Source organism: Gekko japonicus, unplaced genomic scaffold (assembly GCF_001447785.1).
Source record: "Gekko japonicus isolate JY-2015 unplaced genomic scaffold, Gekko_japonicus_V1.1 scaffold154, whole genome shotgun sequence".
In the NCBI taxonomy this organism is placed as follows: domain Eukaryota; kingdom Metazoa; phylum Chordata; class Lepidosauria; order Squamata; family Gekkonidae; genus Gekko; species Gekko japonicus.
In genome coordinates this window covers 1,587,456-1,603,714 of record NW_015172008.1, presented here as the reverse complement: position 1 = coordinate 1,603,714, position 16,259 = coordinate 1,587,456, and positions in this window count along the sequence as shown.

Sequence of the window (16,259 nt, the reverse complement as noted above, 5' to 3'; positions counted from 1 at the left end):
CACTTGAACAGCTAATGGGTTCAGAATGTACGAAAACAAATGGCTCTCAACTGTCAATTAATAAACGCAGATTGGAGATTAGGAAAAGCTGCTTTATCTATAGCCTGTGACTAAGAATTAATTTGAGCCAGAACTGAATGCTGGATGTCCAAATCATGTTATATTTTTATCTCTAGATATGACATTCCAGTTCCTAATATTTCATCGCACTTCAATGTGACCAGGATACAATTTAGGATTATGCAGATGAAGAACTGGGTCTATCAGTCAAAGGCAAGCTTGATTCTCAGGAGCATAACCCCAACCGACTGTTGTGTCCAAGTATACCTCTCTAATTTTCTCCAGTATAAGTGAATAGTTCCCCTGCATTTGTGCAGATGGTACACAATATTGTATGTGGCACCAGCAGATACTATGGTGGTAAGGACAAAACCTGGCCTATACCTATAACACTGGGGTGGCCCAGTTAGGTACCTCCTTAATTTATCAGTATTATCTAACGTCCATAGCACCTTTATAGTGTTGGAATGTTTTTAGATTATTTTAGGATTAAATTGGTATTGATGTGTTTTATTCTTTTTTATGTAAGCCGCCCTGAGCTGGCCTTGGCTGGAAGGGTGGGGTATAAATCCAATAAATAAATGAATAAATAAATAAATAATTACAGAAATTGCTAATGTGTTTTATAATGCTACTAGAAATAATGCCCGTTGCGGAAATAAATACAATGGGATCTAGAAAGAGGCTCTGGGAGAGTGCTCTGGCTTTGGGCAAACAGTGTCAGTTTCCTGTGGCGACCTCAGCAGGGTTTAATGACAGAGTCCACTGTTTTCTCCAGAGGGACTGATCTCTGCTACCTGAAGAGCATTTGTATGTTTGAGTTATCTGTAGCCCTCACCTGGAGAGTGGTAACCATTGTTACCCATTCTCCTCTCCCCTATGAGGTATGTTATGCAACTGAAAATCCCAACTGCCTTGTGGGGGGGGGAGTTTGAGGTGTGGAATGGACTGAAGTCCAATCAGCTTCCATATGCAAAATACCAGGTTGTCGCAGCAGTTGTGGTGTGGGCGGGACCCGGGCTTTGCCTTCTGATTGGTGGCGATATATGCTGAGGAGCAGTGCCATCAGCCATACACTAAGGGAGTGCATTTTAGAATTAGAACTTTGGCACCCACTATTCAATTATATATAAGGAGAGATGACTACAGAGATCCATTTCCCCTGGAGGAAATGGCTGCTTTGGAGTGTAGACTCTATGGCATTTTACCCCACTGAGTTCCCTCCCCAAACCCCACCCTCCCCAGGCTCCACCCCCAAATCTCCATGAATTTCTCAACTCAGAGCTGGCAACGTTAGGCCCAATCCATAGAAGAATCAGTTGGGGATGCCATGTCTCTCTATGCAAATAAACGGCACACCTCAAATTCTCTTTCCACATGTCATCACAAGAATGAGCATTTTTCTATCTACATATGAAATAACTGTTACCACTATTCCTTCTGAGACAGGAGTCTGTCCTGCCCTGAAGGGCAAAACAGCCACTCAGCTGAGTCTATCCAGCATCTAGTCACCTTTCAGAGGGGGGATGGGAGGCACAGGGGACTGTAATCTGGAGAACTGGGTGTGAAGAAGAAGAAGAAGAGATTGGATTTATACCCCGCCCTTCACTACCCAAAGCTTTACAAACTCCTTTCCCTTCCCCTCCCCACAACAGACACCCTGTAAGGTACGTGGGGCTGAGAGAGCTCTGACAGAAACTGCTCTTTTTCAAGAACAGCTGTGCCAGAACTATGGCTTGCTCAAGGTCATCCAGCAGGTGCAAGTGGAGGCGTGGGGAATCAAACCCGGTTCTCCCAGATTAGAGTCCATGTACTTAACCACTACACCAAACTGGCTCTCAGGTCCAAACTGGCTCTCAGTTTCCCCTCTCAGTTTCTTATTTTATTTATGTATTTATTTATTAGATTTTTACCCCACCCGCCCCGCCACGGCAGGCTCAGGACGGCTTACAAAAGAACCATAGATAAAACAACAATATAAATTAATATAAATATTAGTATAAATACACAGTAAGTTATTAAAACCATTAACGTAGTGATGGCGATGTAACTATAATAAGATAAATAGTACCTCCACTATCGGCGGGCTCAGGCTGGGAATAAGACTGGGACAGGACATAGCTGGTAAGACGTGGCTCCTTACCCATACGCCTCACAAAAGAGCTCCATTTTTTGTGGCCCTGTGGAAGTTTTTGATTTTGATTCCCCACTGCTCCACATGCAGCCAGCTGGGTGACCTTGGGTCAGTCACAGTTTTGTCAGACCAGTTCTCTCAGAGCTCTCTCAGCCCCACCTACCTCACAGGGTGTCTGTTGTGAGAATGGGAAAAGAAAGGAGATTGTAAACTGCTGTGAGACTCCGTGAAGGGTGGGGTATAAATCCAATCTCTTCCTCCTCCTCTCCCGCCCGCCCGCCACCACGATCAGGGAGAGTGCAGTGATAGTTCAGGTCTGGCTCAGCAAAAGAACAGACCATTTGAAGGGAGCTCTGCCTGGTAGCATGGCAGAGTGGTTCATTTAGTTAATTAATTAGTTTATATCCCACCTTTCTCCCCAATGGGAACTCAAGGTGGCTTACATCATTCTCCCCTCTTCCATTTTATCCTCACAACAACCCTACAAGGTAGGTTAGGCTAAGAATGTGTGAATCTCCCAAGGTTAGCCAGCAAGTTTCCATGGCAGAACAGAGATTCAAACCTGGGGCTCCCAGATCCTAGTAGTCCAACATTCTAATCGCTACACCACACTGATTTAACTGCCTCTCAGAGTGGGCAGAGTATCTGGTTGTGAGGACGGTTTCTGGTGATGAGCAGGCCTTGTACCCTTTAGTCGGACTCTTGCAAAAAGGCAGTCTGGTAGTTGCGGTATCTCCTGTGTGCGTGAAAGGATCCAACCTAGTGGCTAGCCATTTGTACCTTCAAGAATTCAGACCCCCACTCTGAAGCCATAACTAGCTTAAACTTATGTTCCTAGGATTGCCAGGTCCCCCTAGCCACCAGTGGGGGATGTAGAGTTGCCAGATTCAGGCTGAGAAACTCCCAGAGATTTCAGGATGGAGCCTGGGGAAGACAAGAGACCTAAGTAGAACAGAATGCCATACAGTCCACTCTCCCAGACACCCGTTTGCTCCAGGGGAACTGATCTTAAACGTATAAAGGTATAAACTACGCAGTAGTTCATTGTAAACCGCTCTGAGACCCATTAGGGGTCATGGGCGGTATATAAATCCCATGTAAATAAATAAATAAATAAATAAATCTCTGTAGTTTGGGAATGAGCTGTAATTCTGGGGGGTCCCCAGGTCCCAACTGGAGGCTGGCATCCCTTCATGTACCTCAGCCAGGTTTCTTCTTTGACAATCTGAAGACGATGTGCTGCTGATCTGTTCTTTAAAACCGACCTGTACATAAGTAAATCTTCTTTGTCATTCACACTTGCTCACCACGAAATCTACCTCAGGGCAGGGAACCCAAAGCCTTTACATTAGCTAACCTAAAAACATCCTGCAACCGAGGAGAGGGTTTACAGTTCAAAACAAACCTGGCTGCCCAAAATCATAACAGGCTGCATGGTTCCCCTCAGTTGGAAGAAATGACTTTTTTTACCTTCTCATATCTGCCATATCAAGAAAAATGTGCTAGAAATGCTTTGCAGACTTGTGTTCTTAATGGCTCCCATTGGATTCTATTAAATAAAGCAAATGGGCTGCAATTTTGAACACATACTGAGGGAGGAAAATGCGCACTTCCCCAAATATTGGGGTGAGCACCAGGATAATGTTACCTCAAAGAACTCTCCTTTTCTTTCTCCCTATAAGCCAGAGTGGTATAGCAGCCACTATGGAGACCCAGGACTATTTACATATTCCACTGGAATTGGAACTCAGTTCCTAGGTGCACAGGAGCTTGGTTTGAATCAGGACTGTGTCACACAGGGAAAGGATGTTTACACCTCCCATCCCCCCAGGCACTATTTTCCCGACTGTAAATGGTCCCAGGGAGCCACTGTTTGCCCCACTGAGGAAATGTACATGTACATGTGAACCTTTTCCCAATGCAGTAAACAACAATTATCTAGGATGTTCCAGACTAGAAAAATGGTATATGTGGGGGAGCTTAAGCACCCTTTTCCTGTCCACTGAAGCCCAAAGACAGATTGGGAGTTATGAGTGAAGAACTCCCAGATCACATGTGTCAATGGCCATGTGGAATTTTAACATGTGAATGGGCATCCAGACGCAAGTCATTATCTCATCTATGAATTCCTCTAGTTGTCCTTGAGCCATTCACTCTGTCCCTCAGTGTAGCCTCCCTCACAATATTGATTTGAAGATAAAATGATAGGGAGGAACCACATATCCTCTTTGGATGACCAATGGGAGATATATATATATATATACACACACACACACACTAGCAGTAAAGCCCGTTGTGAAAGCAATACAACGAGATCTAGAAAGTGAGAGCCGCAAGACACGAACAAATATTACACATACACTTTTATTGGAAAATATGCAAATTTGCTTTTTATTAACATTAAATTAGACTGTGAAAGAGCCGCATGCGACTCCCGAGCTGCAGTTTGGCCACGCCCGGTATAGCGTATCAGTCCATATTGTTGTGTGCTTCCTACTTCTCTGACTGAGCAAGAAGTTCCAGCGAGATAGTATTTCCATGGTTGGTTCCCTTTGGAGAAGACAGCACTGGAAACTTGTGCATTTTTAAAATATATACTGTATTTATAAAAATACAAGAATAGCACAGGCAAAAGCAAAAAAGTGCTCCTGCTGGGCAGCACATCTGTTCTCCTGCAGCTGATCCCCAAAAAGAGAGATGCTGCACCCTAAGGTGCTTCTCTATAAGTTTCCCTTCTTACATTTTCCAGACTCAGGGTGCTTTTTCTTCACCTGCAACAGGCACATGTTCTCCCAGCTCTGATAGGTACTTGAACAGAGCCATCTTCCAGCTATTAGTCTCCACTGAGGATAATTCACAATCATTACAAAACCATTAACATTCTTTTGTCATTGGCAGTGGTACGGAGTCCCTTTAGGCCAAAGTCCTTCTAGGTCACACTGCATTCTCACAAAAATATTGAATTGTTGATATGCTTAGAAATCCTGTGAGATAGATAAACATTGTCATTTTACACTTAAGCAAGACTGCTGAACAGCAAATCTCTGGCTAATGGAAGTTTTGAAACCAGGGTTCCTAGGTCCACATCTAACAATGGTGGTCAAAAATCACTCTTGAAAATCATTGAGAGTACCTTCCCTTATTGTCACCCTTACCTAGATGGCACACTCTAGCCTGATCGTGTTCAATCTCAGAAGCTAAGTAGGGTCAGCCCTGGTTAGTATTTAGATGGGAGACCACCAAGGAAGTCTAGGGTTGCTATGCAGAGCTGCACAATGGCAAACCATTTCTGTTAGACTCTTGCTTTGAAAACCCTATGGGGTAGCCATAAATTGGCTGCAACCTGACAGAACTTTCTACCACCAGCTTATCCTCTCTTACTGTTGCTAAAGTGACTCCCAAGCCCAGACATGAAAAGGCACCTGTGTACATGTGATGGTTAAATTCAGTTTCCATATACTGTTTATTCCTCAGCTTGTCTACTAAGATTCCCAAATGTCAGTGTTCTTTGTTTTGTGATACAGATGAATGACTGTCAAAAAATGAACTGAGTTACTAACAGCTCCATTCACAGCCCAGCCAAGCTACAGTATTATCTCATAGAACTCTACTCATTTCAGTGGGATTAAATTTGTTTAGCTGTACTCATTTCAATGAGATTACATTTCTCTAAATCAAGGCTCTTCAGATTACTGATGTGTCAGTCAAGACTTATGTCTTTTGGTTGGTATAAAAAGGCACATCTTTCAGTGGGGATTCCACAGTAGAACCTGGCATTTTTGGTGATAGCCCTCTATCTTAAAAATAAACACAAGCAGGTAAAGTGTTCTTAAGATGATCCCTTCTGAATACTGCCCAATGTCCACCTTGTTTGGCATTCTGAATGCAACAATGGCCAGGCAGATACCTCTGGGAAGGTTATAATGAAGAGCATGGATTCGACAACCAACAACTGTTGTGCTCTACACACACACACACATACAAACAGCATCCAATACTACAGTAAAAAAATCAAGTATTATATTTGGTGATGATCCCACTACAGTGGAGGTAAACCTGTCTCTCCCCCCCCCCCACATTTTAACCAGAAAACCCTGTCTGTATTGACAGATGTGCGATGTTTCTCTGTCGATAGCACCAAGCCAAATGTCCTGCAACATACCATGTTTCCCTCTCCTTCCTTTCCTTATCATAATTACCTCTATCTGTTTCCAGACACAGATATGCTGGTTCTTACCTATAAGGCCCTCAGGAGCTTGGTGACAGGGTACCTGAAGGACTGTCTCCTCCCATACTGCCTGACCCGCCTGTTAAGATCTGACCATCAAGACATGCTCCCTGTGCCCCTGCCTTAAGAGGTGATGCAGGTGGTGACTAGAGACATGGCATTTTCTGTGGTGGCACCTCAACTTTGGAATACTCTCCCCCTTGAGGCTCTTCTGGTACTGCCTTACTAACTTTTAGGTGTAAGCCCAAAACATTTCTTTTTGCCCAGAATTTTAATTAGGAATTTTATCTTTTTAGCTGTTTTATAGTCCACTTCTGGTCTAAGGTCTGTTTTATAGATATTCCCATGCTGTTTTCATGTCACTAGCTTGTTTTTAATGAATTGCTTTGTTTTTATATTGATCAGTTGTAGTGATTTTTTTTGTAGACTACCTTAAGAAGCACTCTGTAAAGGCAGCATTTTAAAAATCTCCTAAATAAAGTTTTGCTAATATGTATAAAACAATAGGGCATCCATAGTTAATGTTTGGGATCAAGGAGCAGGTTTTTATATCAGAGCATGTGGTTTCCAAGGAGGTTCATATTCTTTAGTATGCATCTTCAGGGGTCATCTACTAAACCTTGTTGAGAGGCTTACTCTACAAGAGGGTTTGTGATTTCCATGCCAGACTTCACAGCAGCAGTGCTTGTTATGTAGACTCAGCCCCATAGCTACAATGGGGCATTTAGGGGCTGTGCCCTCTCACTCATGGCCCATGCCCCACAACTCCCACTGTGGGAGTTGTGCTGGCAGGTAAGGAAAGACCCTTCCCCCCCTGCCTGCCAATGGGGTCTCTCTCTCTCCCCCCCCCCACTCCCCGCCCCCCCAGATTTCCCAACGCCCCACCACCCAGAATTTTCTGGCTATGCCCCTGGGTAGACTGCTCTCAGCATTTCAGCAAAATAACCTTAAAATCTGAAGACAAAGTTTCATTAGAAGGAAAAGGCAAAAGATTCATGAAAAACAGCAGAAACAGCAATGACACGTTTGGCTAAGGTCATGGAGTTGTGTTTCCCTGTCAGTAAAAGTGCTTAGCTTTTAAGACACTGTATATAAATAACAGTCTTGAGGAGCTCTAATATACAAGTGGAACCTTTATTTTGTCTAGCAGCCCTAACAAATCATTTTTTTCCAGGTTATGGCCATTAAGAGTACACAGGGAAAGGGAAAGGGGGTGGAATTATTGGTCTTATCTTCCTTACAATATAGTCAACAGATAAAGGTTGCTGTAACAGGTTTTGATAATCACACTCTTCACAGGTTTTCTTAAAGTTCATTATTTTAATGTACCACTTCATAGGTCGCTAAACCAAACCAAACTGCTACTCAGCAAGAGTGAATTGGTGCTTTTCCTATATAATTTTCTATGTTCTCGGTGAATCTCCTCTACTTTAAGGTCCTTAGGTGCTTGGCACATTGTTTGAAAAGTGGCAAAAGACTGAAATTACTTGACTCTCTCTTTCTTTTTCTGTCGATATATTATACTTATTTAGAAATGGTCAAGCACACTTGACAACTGTGCTAGCTAATTATATATATATATATATATATACACACACACACACACCATCTAGAATTCTATATTCTCTCATCTCTCTATATAATGCTAGGATGGTATTTTCTATATTGTATTTGGCCCAAACATTTCATTAGGACTTCATTTTCAGAAGTGATAAGGCATACTGGGGAACCTAAGGCTGGATCCAGACTAAACTGGCAATTTCCGCCAATCCTCCCTTTCCTACTGCTGACCACCCTCCTGACTGGCTTACAAATTATTTTAAATTTCACTCAGAAACTGTGAGAAAATGGCTCCTGTTCCAGCATTATGGAGAGCTTTTGTGATCAGAGCATTAAGGGATTCTGAGAGAACTCCATCACTGAAAACAAGATAGATATTTACATTGTAGCATCACCAGATGACCAGCCTTTTCTGTAGTGGAGCAAACAACAAACACACAGTTCATTTGGCTGAAAGCCTCGTTATTAACAGTAACTGTAGGGCAGGTAACTTGGCTATTGCAAAAAGGAATAACAATACCTAACTAAGGTGTTTCTAGAGCTGTAGGCCAGGGTTGTACTCTGAGGCCTACTGGGACAGGCTCTTAGAGGCAGTACACAACACCCCTCCCCCCTGTGTAGAATATTCAGCCATCCAGGCCAGACGTTTTCACTGCTCCTATGATCTTCCCCTTTGGCTTGATTCAACTGCAGTCTCAGCAGAGGAACCTCTTTCACAGGTCACTCAGTAATAAGGCCACCACTTCCTTACAATGAAGGAGGATGATCCTTATTGTCAGGATCAGGATGGCCTCCTCCAATTAATTCTGAACCTGATGTTGGTGGGTTGATTTCCTTAGAAGTTTCCACTGAAGAATTAGGAGTGTCTGTGTGACCACACAGTTGGTCCACGTGACGTCTCCATAACAGTCCATCTGCAATCTGCACTCTAAATGAGACGGCCTATGATTTCCATTATTTTAGATGGAACCTACTGTGAACCATGTCCATAGTTCCGAGCCCATACTGGTTCCTGAGGAGAGAAGATACGCAGATTCCTAGACGACAACACAGAATACAGCACCTGTTCTTTTTCAGTCTGCAAGTCATTTGCAATATCAAGGTGGACATGATCTAGGCATGTCCTGAGACAGCCTCCCATAAGCCAGTCAGCTGGGCTAGACCCAGTTGAAGGGCAGGGTGTAACATGTACCAACAGGAATCTTGCCAATCTGGTTGCCCAGTCCCCAGAAATTATCCTTTTCAGCACATCTTTTGTAGTCTGTACCATCCGCTCTGCTTGCCCATTTGCCTGGGGTCTACATGGTGCCACTGAGATAGCCCTAGTGAGATTTTTATTAGCTGAAAGCACCATTGTCCGAAATGACAGTGTTGGCACTCCATGAATTGCAAAACATTGACAGAGAACTATGATGGCAGCATTCGAGATTACAGCTGGGACAATGGCTACTTCCATCCATTTTTGAAAATGAATCCAGAATAATTAGGAAGGTTTTGCCCCAGAAGGTGCCAGCAATGTCTATGTATAGATGAGACCAAGGCTTCTTTGTCACTTCCCAAGGGAAAACTGGTGCCTTTGGTGGATTGTGGCAAGTAGCTGGACATATGTTGCATTCACTCATGACCCTTTCAATATCAACATCTAGTCCAGGCCACCACACATAACTTCTAGCCAATGCCTTCATTTGCACCATACCTGGGTGTGCTGCATGCAGAGTTCTTAGTATGACTCTGCTTCTGTAGAATGACCACCCTAGTTCCCCATAACAGACCACCATTATGAGCTGACAGTTCATACTGACAGGATGAAAATGGCCTGAATATTTCAGCCAGTTTTTCTGTGAGGGTTCCCTCTAAGCTGAGTTAGTGTGAGCTAGCTCACGGTTTTTTGGCTTCCGGCTCACACATTTTTGTCTTAGCTCAGGAAGGATGGCTCCAGAGCAAACTAATTTATGCAGTAGCCAAATTGCTTGCTCACAACTTTAATGGCAGTAGCTCACAAAGTAAAGTTTTTGTTCAAAAGACTCCACAGCTTAGAGGGAACATACTCAGTTGAGAAGACGTGCCAAGATGGGATCTTTTGTTGTAATTCTAGCAATCTGTGAAGCCTGAAGAGGGGGTTCTGGCATGGATTCCAGCTTAAGGAGTTCCACTGATGAAGGAATGGCACAGTCAGGTATCTTCAGAGGTAGACGGTTTAAGGCATCCATGTTTGCAGTGTCTTTTCCTGGCTTATGTGCAATTATAATCATTAGTATTCATTATAATACTCCAATGTTGCGTATGGGGAGAAAAAAATGGGAGGCGGTTTGTTTTGGGTGAAAATTCCAAGAAGTGGCTTGTGGTCTGTTCAGATTGAAAAAGACGACCATATACATAATTATGATTTTTTAAAACTCCTGCCACAATTGCCGGTGCCTCCTTATCAATCTGAGAATAGTTCCTTTCAGATGAGGTCATTGTCTAGAATAAAAAGCAATTGGTGCTTCCGTATCATCTGGTAGTATGTGACTGAGTTAAGGACCTGAAAGGTTAAATGAATACAAATTAGGGGGCCCAATGTTAAAATAAATAAATATACAACATAAATATTACAAATTATCAAAAATAGATGAATTTATTACAAATTAGTTTTAAAACAATTATAGACTCAAATATAGCCTCAATAAGAATTTCAAATGGTACAATATGCACAATTAGGATCTATATAGTCACTTGAGTCACTGATATTTATCAGAAGTAATTCAACATTATACAATTCTTAACACATTCCCATCTTCATAATTGTACCATTAGACATTGTATACAAATTGATGATGATTTTTTAATTTTTTCCTTCCTTTTCAGCATAATTTTCACTTGGTCCTATATTGATTAATATTAGTATTGCAAATAATTGAACCTATGTGCATCATTTATGCTTGACAGCTGAAGAAGGCTGGTAGGCCAAAAAACATCTGGTTTAGGGTTGCATAAAGTCCTAATTCTGCATATTGTATGGTTTGTACCTTTCAGGTTCTTAATTCATTTTTTGGGGGGGGTTAAGTTTTTGTTCCCCTCTTTCTTCCCCAGTACGTGACTGAGGACAGTCCCCACTCGAGATGGTGAGGCATCACATGTAACAGACAGAGGCCTTTGTTCATCATGATGAGCAAGTACAGAGTCAGAGGTCAACAACTTCTTTACAGCCAGAAAAGCTTCTTCATGTTTGTAAGACCACTTCCACTGAGCACCTTTATCTAACAGGCGAGGAAGGGGTTCTGCTATAGTGCCTTTATTTTTTAAGAAACTGTGAGTCCAAGAAATGCCTGAAGATCTTCCTTGCATTTTGGTCTAGGGGCATCGTGTATTGCCTTTACCTTATCCTGTGTAAAGTGGATACCAGCTGTATCAATCTGATATCTCAGGAATTTGATACTGGAAACTTTCAGCTGGCACTTCTCTTTCTTAACTGTGATGCCTGAAAGATCATGATTCCAGATTGGAGGTGTTACACATTAAAAGCCCCTCTGTGTGTAATGGTTTTTGGTATCTGCAGCCTTGTCATTCACTATCAGTGGCTGATAGGTTTGAGCAAGATCCAGTTTAGCAAAAACCTTTCCTCCTGCTAGGTCAGACAACAACTGGTTTAGGGCAGGCACTCGATATGGGTCTTGCTCGAGTGCCTTATTTATAGTATATTTGTAATCCCCACAAATACGTATGTTGCCATTTGATTTCAAGACAGGAACAATAGGGGTGGCCCAAGTTGTGTGAGTCACTGGCTCTATAACTCCTTGTGCGATGAACCAATCAAGTTCTTAATCGATCTTTGATCTCAGGGTGAAAGGAACATTCTGAGTTCAAATACGTGTTATCGTTAAGGTCTATCTGAAAAATCACTGGTGGACCTCTGTATGCTCCTAAAGCCTCAGTACACGTGGGAACTCAGATGCCAGTTCTTCCAGTATTGCTGGACAGACACTGTGTACTCCTTGAGCACTGATTCTCAAGGGCATGAACCAGTGTCTTCCCAGCAGGCTTTTTAGGGTTGCCAGCCCCCAGGACCGGGTGGGGGTTCCCCCACTTCTGGGGGCTCCAATACACTGCCAGTCAGCTGGCCAGTGGGGGAAGCCCCAACCCCACACTTGGCCACCCCCTCCTTCCCCTCCTGCAAAGATTTAAAGGGCTTCAGCTGATTGGCGGGGAGCACATGGCCTGCCGATCAGCTGGAGGGCCCTTTAAATCTTTCAGCAGGGAGGGAGAGGGGTTGTCGCCAGCTGCAGCTCTGCTCACAAAAAGACCCTTTAAAAAGTAGGGGCTGCGGTGTGCGGGGCTATAAATACACCTTTTATAAAGAGGTATAAGGGGGCTGGAAAGACTGTATGGATTCATTCCATGGATTCATGTAGAGACACACTGCTTGCCTACAATCACCTTTACCTTCCATCCTTGTTCTTGAGCAGCATTACTATTCCCTCTAAGCTGAGTTAGGGTGAGCTAGCTCAGTTTTTTAGCCTTCGGTTCACACATTTTTCTCTTAGCTCAGGAAGGATGGCTCCATTGCAAACTAATTTATGCAGTAGCCAAATTGCTTGCTCACAATTTTAATGACAGTAGCTCACAAAGTACAATTTTTGCTCACAAGACTCCACAGCTTAGAGGGAGCATTGATCGGCATATAACCAAATTTTCCATGTTTTAAAAAAGGGTCTAGATCCTGCCTAGATAACTTATCACGTATTGAAATTAGAAACATTTTCAGAGTCTCGTGTGCTAACATCCCATCATCTGTTTCATCACGGGAAACAGTACCAAATAAAATACATCAGATGTTAAAAAGTTCTTCATGATCAACCCCCAATGCATTCACAGCTCATGAATTCCCACATCTGCTGGATGGATAGGCAGGGAATTGCTGTTGGTCACATATAGAAATGAGCTGTTTACAGGAACTGGGTTCCTGAAATAAATAAATAGCACATAAGACTCAAGCACGTATGCAGGAATGTCCTTTGGTTATTAACTAAAAGGGTTACACAAGAAAGACATGTGAACAAACTAGAACTAGAACAAGGGCTTTCCCCATCTTCCAAAGTGTGTTTGGCTACATTCACATGCATCTTTTGAACCATATAAACTCTAGTTGTTTTTAATATCACTGCTATGAGTTAGAATTAGGATTGCCAACCTTCAAGTGGGGCCTGGAGATCTCCCAGAAATACAATTGATCTCCAGGCTAGTGAGATCAGTTCGCCTACAGAAAATGGCTGCTTTAGAGAGTATATTCTATAGCATTATAACCCAGTGAGGTCCATCCCATCTCCAAATCCTGCCTTTCCCAGGCTCCAGCCCCAAATCTCAGGGAATTTTCCAGCCTGCAGTTAGCAACCCAACCATTCTTTCTTGGAGGTATGCTTTTCAATATAGATCAGATGCTCCTTCAGCCTTTTGGTCATGTGAACACAAGCGTGGTTTAAGTGTACTAAATACTAGTTAATCTGGATGACGTGATTATGAAAACATTTTTTCTCCCTTTGGGTCTTGTGATGAAGACAGGTGTATTTTTAAAACAAGGGTATTTTAACAGTATTCCAAACAGGAGAAATAAACAACTGTTTTACTAGTTGGGAAAATGCCAAGGGCTGTCTCTTGTTTGCAACAAGCGGAGATACCAAAATGTTATTCTTGACTACTTTTTTCCATCTAGCCAGCACAGGGATTAATGCAGCGGGGAAGCAATCCAAGTACTGTACTCTCTGACTTCTGCGAAATATGAAGAGGATGTTGTGTAACGCCTTTGCAGCCAGCTATGACCTTTCCCCTACTAAACTTCAGATGCAGAGACACTGTAAAATATCTCTGAGCTGCCACAGACCAAACGGAAAGTCTTTGTTCATAGACCAGTGAACTTTCCCCTATTAAACTCTAGTCCGATAATATGTGCGCTAGATCAGCAGCAAGCTGACAAAGATTTTTCTAATTCATTATTATTTCTACTGTAGCAGGAAAACTTGGATTAAATGTCTACATCTCTAGTTGTGATTGTAAAAGATAGACATTGTTCTTTTCCAGACTAAGATTTGTTTTTCAAGGTCTGAAAAAACATTAAATTTGAAAATCCTGTCAGAGTAGTTTGAGCAGGGCAAACTGGCTATGAAAAACATTAGGAACCCTAGCCAACAGGATTTTTCAAGGTAGATCTGCATAATCCTTTCTTCCTGAATTCTTTCCAAGTCTTAGTTGATCATTGCAAGAAAGAGAATTTATGTGTAAACAACTTCCCTCCTGCTGCCACTGTGTATAGCCATTTGCGGAACAGCAGTGGGCAGATTAAATAAAATTTAACCATGTTAATCCAAACTGTGTTTGCTATCAATGGTACTGTCTCATAAAAGAGGTTGATATTAATTTGTTGTTAATTTTTCCATATGAGCCACTGTTCAGTCTCTTGGTTTAGAGATGAATTCTGTTACAGGAATGGCTTTGCTGCCAGGGTGACAGATCTTCACAGCTGTCTTAAGTATCCAAAAGGGGCACAGTAAATTTAGAAAATGCTAGGAGAAAGTGGAAAAACAAGAGTAAAAGAAATAAGGCCCAGTACGATAAGGCTTGTTACTGATAAAGTGAAGACTTCAAGAGAAAATGTCATTAAGGCAAGCCTTGTTCATCTTCAAAATAAACATGCAGTTTCAGCAAGCATGTTTACTTAGAAACTCCCAACCATGTCCAGTGGAACTGAAGTCTTAAGCAACCATGCTTAACATGGCAGTATCTGCTTTACTCGCTTACTAAGTCAATTAGGAGTTCACAGGAGACCTCTTTGCTGAAATGATTAGTTTCTTATCCAGGTGTTCTGCTGATTCGTTGTGCAACCTTTTCTTTGATTTTGTTCAGATAGACTTAAGTGCTTAAAGTTAAAAAAAAAGTACTATCAGCAGAAACTTCAAAAAAACCCAGATATCTTGCTCAGAAACCTAGCTGTGCATTACATTCTTAGCTGTTCTTGGGACACTAAACAAAGATTTATACATTTATATATCCAAGTATCACGTATGGTATCTGAACCTGTAAAGTTATTCTCCTCAATCCTGTGCATTGGAATATAAGCATCCCCCACCACATATAAGGAAGGGGTCCCTCCCTCCCTCCCCCACCACATATAGGGAAGGGGTCCCTCCCTCCCCTTCAGTTTGCAAAGACTGGGGAAGCAGATCGAAAACAAATGGCCATACAGAAAAGAAAAGGAATTAGGATGAAAATGGGGAGGATGTATAAGAAAACAGTATAGTTTGTATGAGGAAGTGGGAAAGCAATCCCTTACACTGGATACAATCTTCCCTCAAGTAGCCAGTTCATTTGTGTACTAGGCCATTTTGTTTTTATTTATTTATTTATTTATTCTTTGGATTTGTATCCCGCCCTCCCCGAAGGCTCAGGGTGGCTTTTTGTTCTAATCAGGGGTCATTTTGTAGAAAAAGAGCTGCAGGAGCTCATTAGCATACCTTATTAGCATATGCCACACCCCCTGACATCGCCAGAAGTGTGCATCAGCCCCTCTGACAGGCACCTGGGATCCATTCTTTTCCCCCTCTCCCTTCCCTTCGACTCCAAGTCGGGCAAAGGAAAGAGGGAGGGGGAGGATCTCAGGCGCTTCTGCCTGACAGAGGTGCTGGCATGCCCACAGCCAGCCTGGGTGAATTATAGAATCATAGACTCATAGAGTGGGAAGAGACCTCCTGGGTCATCTAGTCCAACCCCCTGCAAAATGCAGGAAATTCACCAAAAAAAACCCGCACCCCAGTGACCCCTGTTCCACGCCTAGAATATGATTTTAAAAAAACCTCCAGGATCACTGGGGGCCAAACTGGCCTGGAGAAAAATTGCTTCCTGGCCCCAAAGTGGCGATCAGCATTTTCCTGGGCCTGTAAGAAAGGGCTAGAAGAAGTAAGCACTGATGCAACCCTTCCTGCTCTACCTCTCGTGATTTGCCTAAGTTCACACAATCAGCATTATGATCCTTTTAAAGTTGAAAGCATGATATAAATGCAAAGAACTATTTGTAATATTATCTGTAAGACACAAGACCAGGACGCATCTCACTTCTGGCAATCACTTGGAGAGACCCTATCACTCAGCTTCCATTGCCCCACACCCCACACACACTGGAATAAGAACATAATATCAGACCATACCACATTGCAATAAAGCCCCTACAACTGTATACAGAAATACTGAGCTTCCCTACCATTTGCCACAACTAGCCCACCACACAACCAGGATCAAGACTCCTAAGTG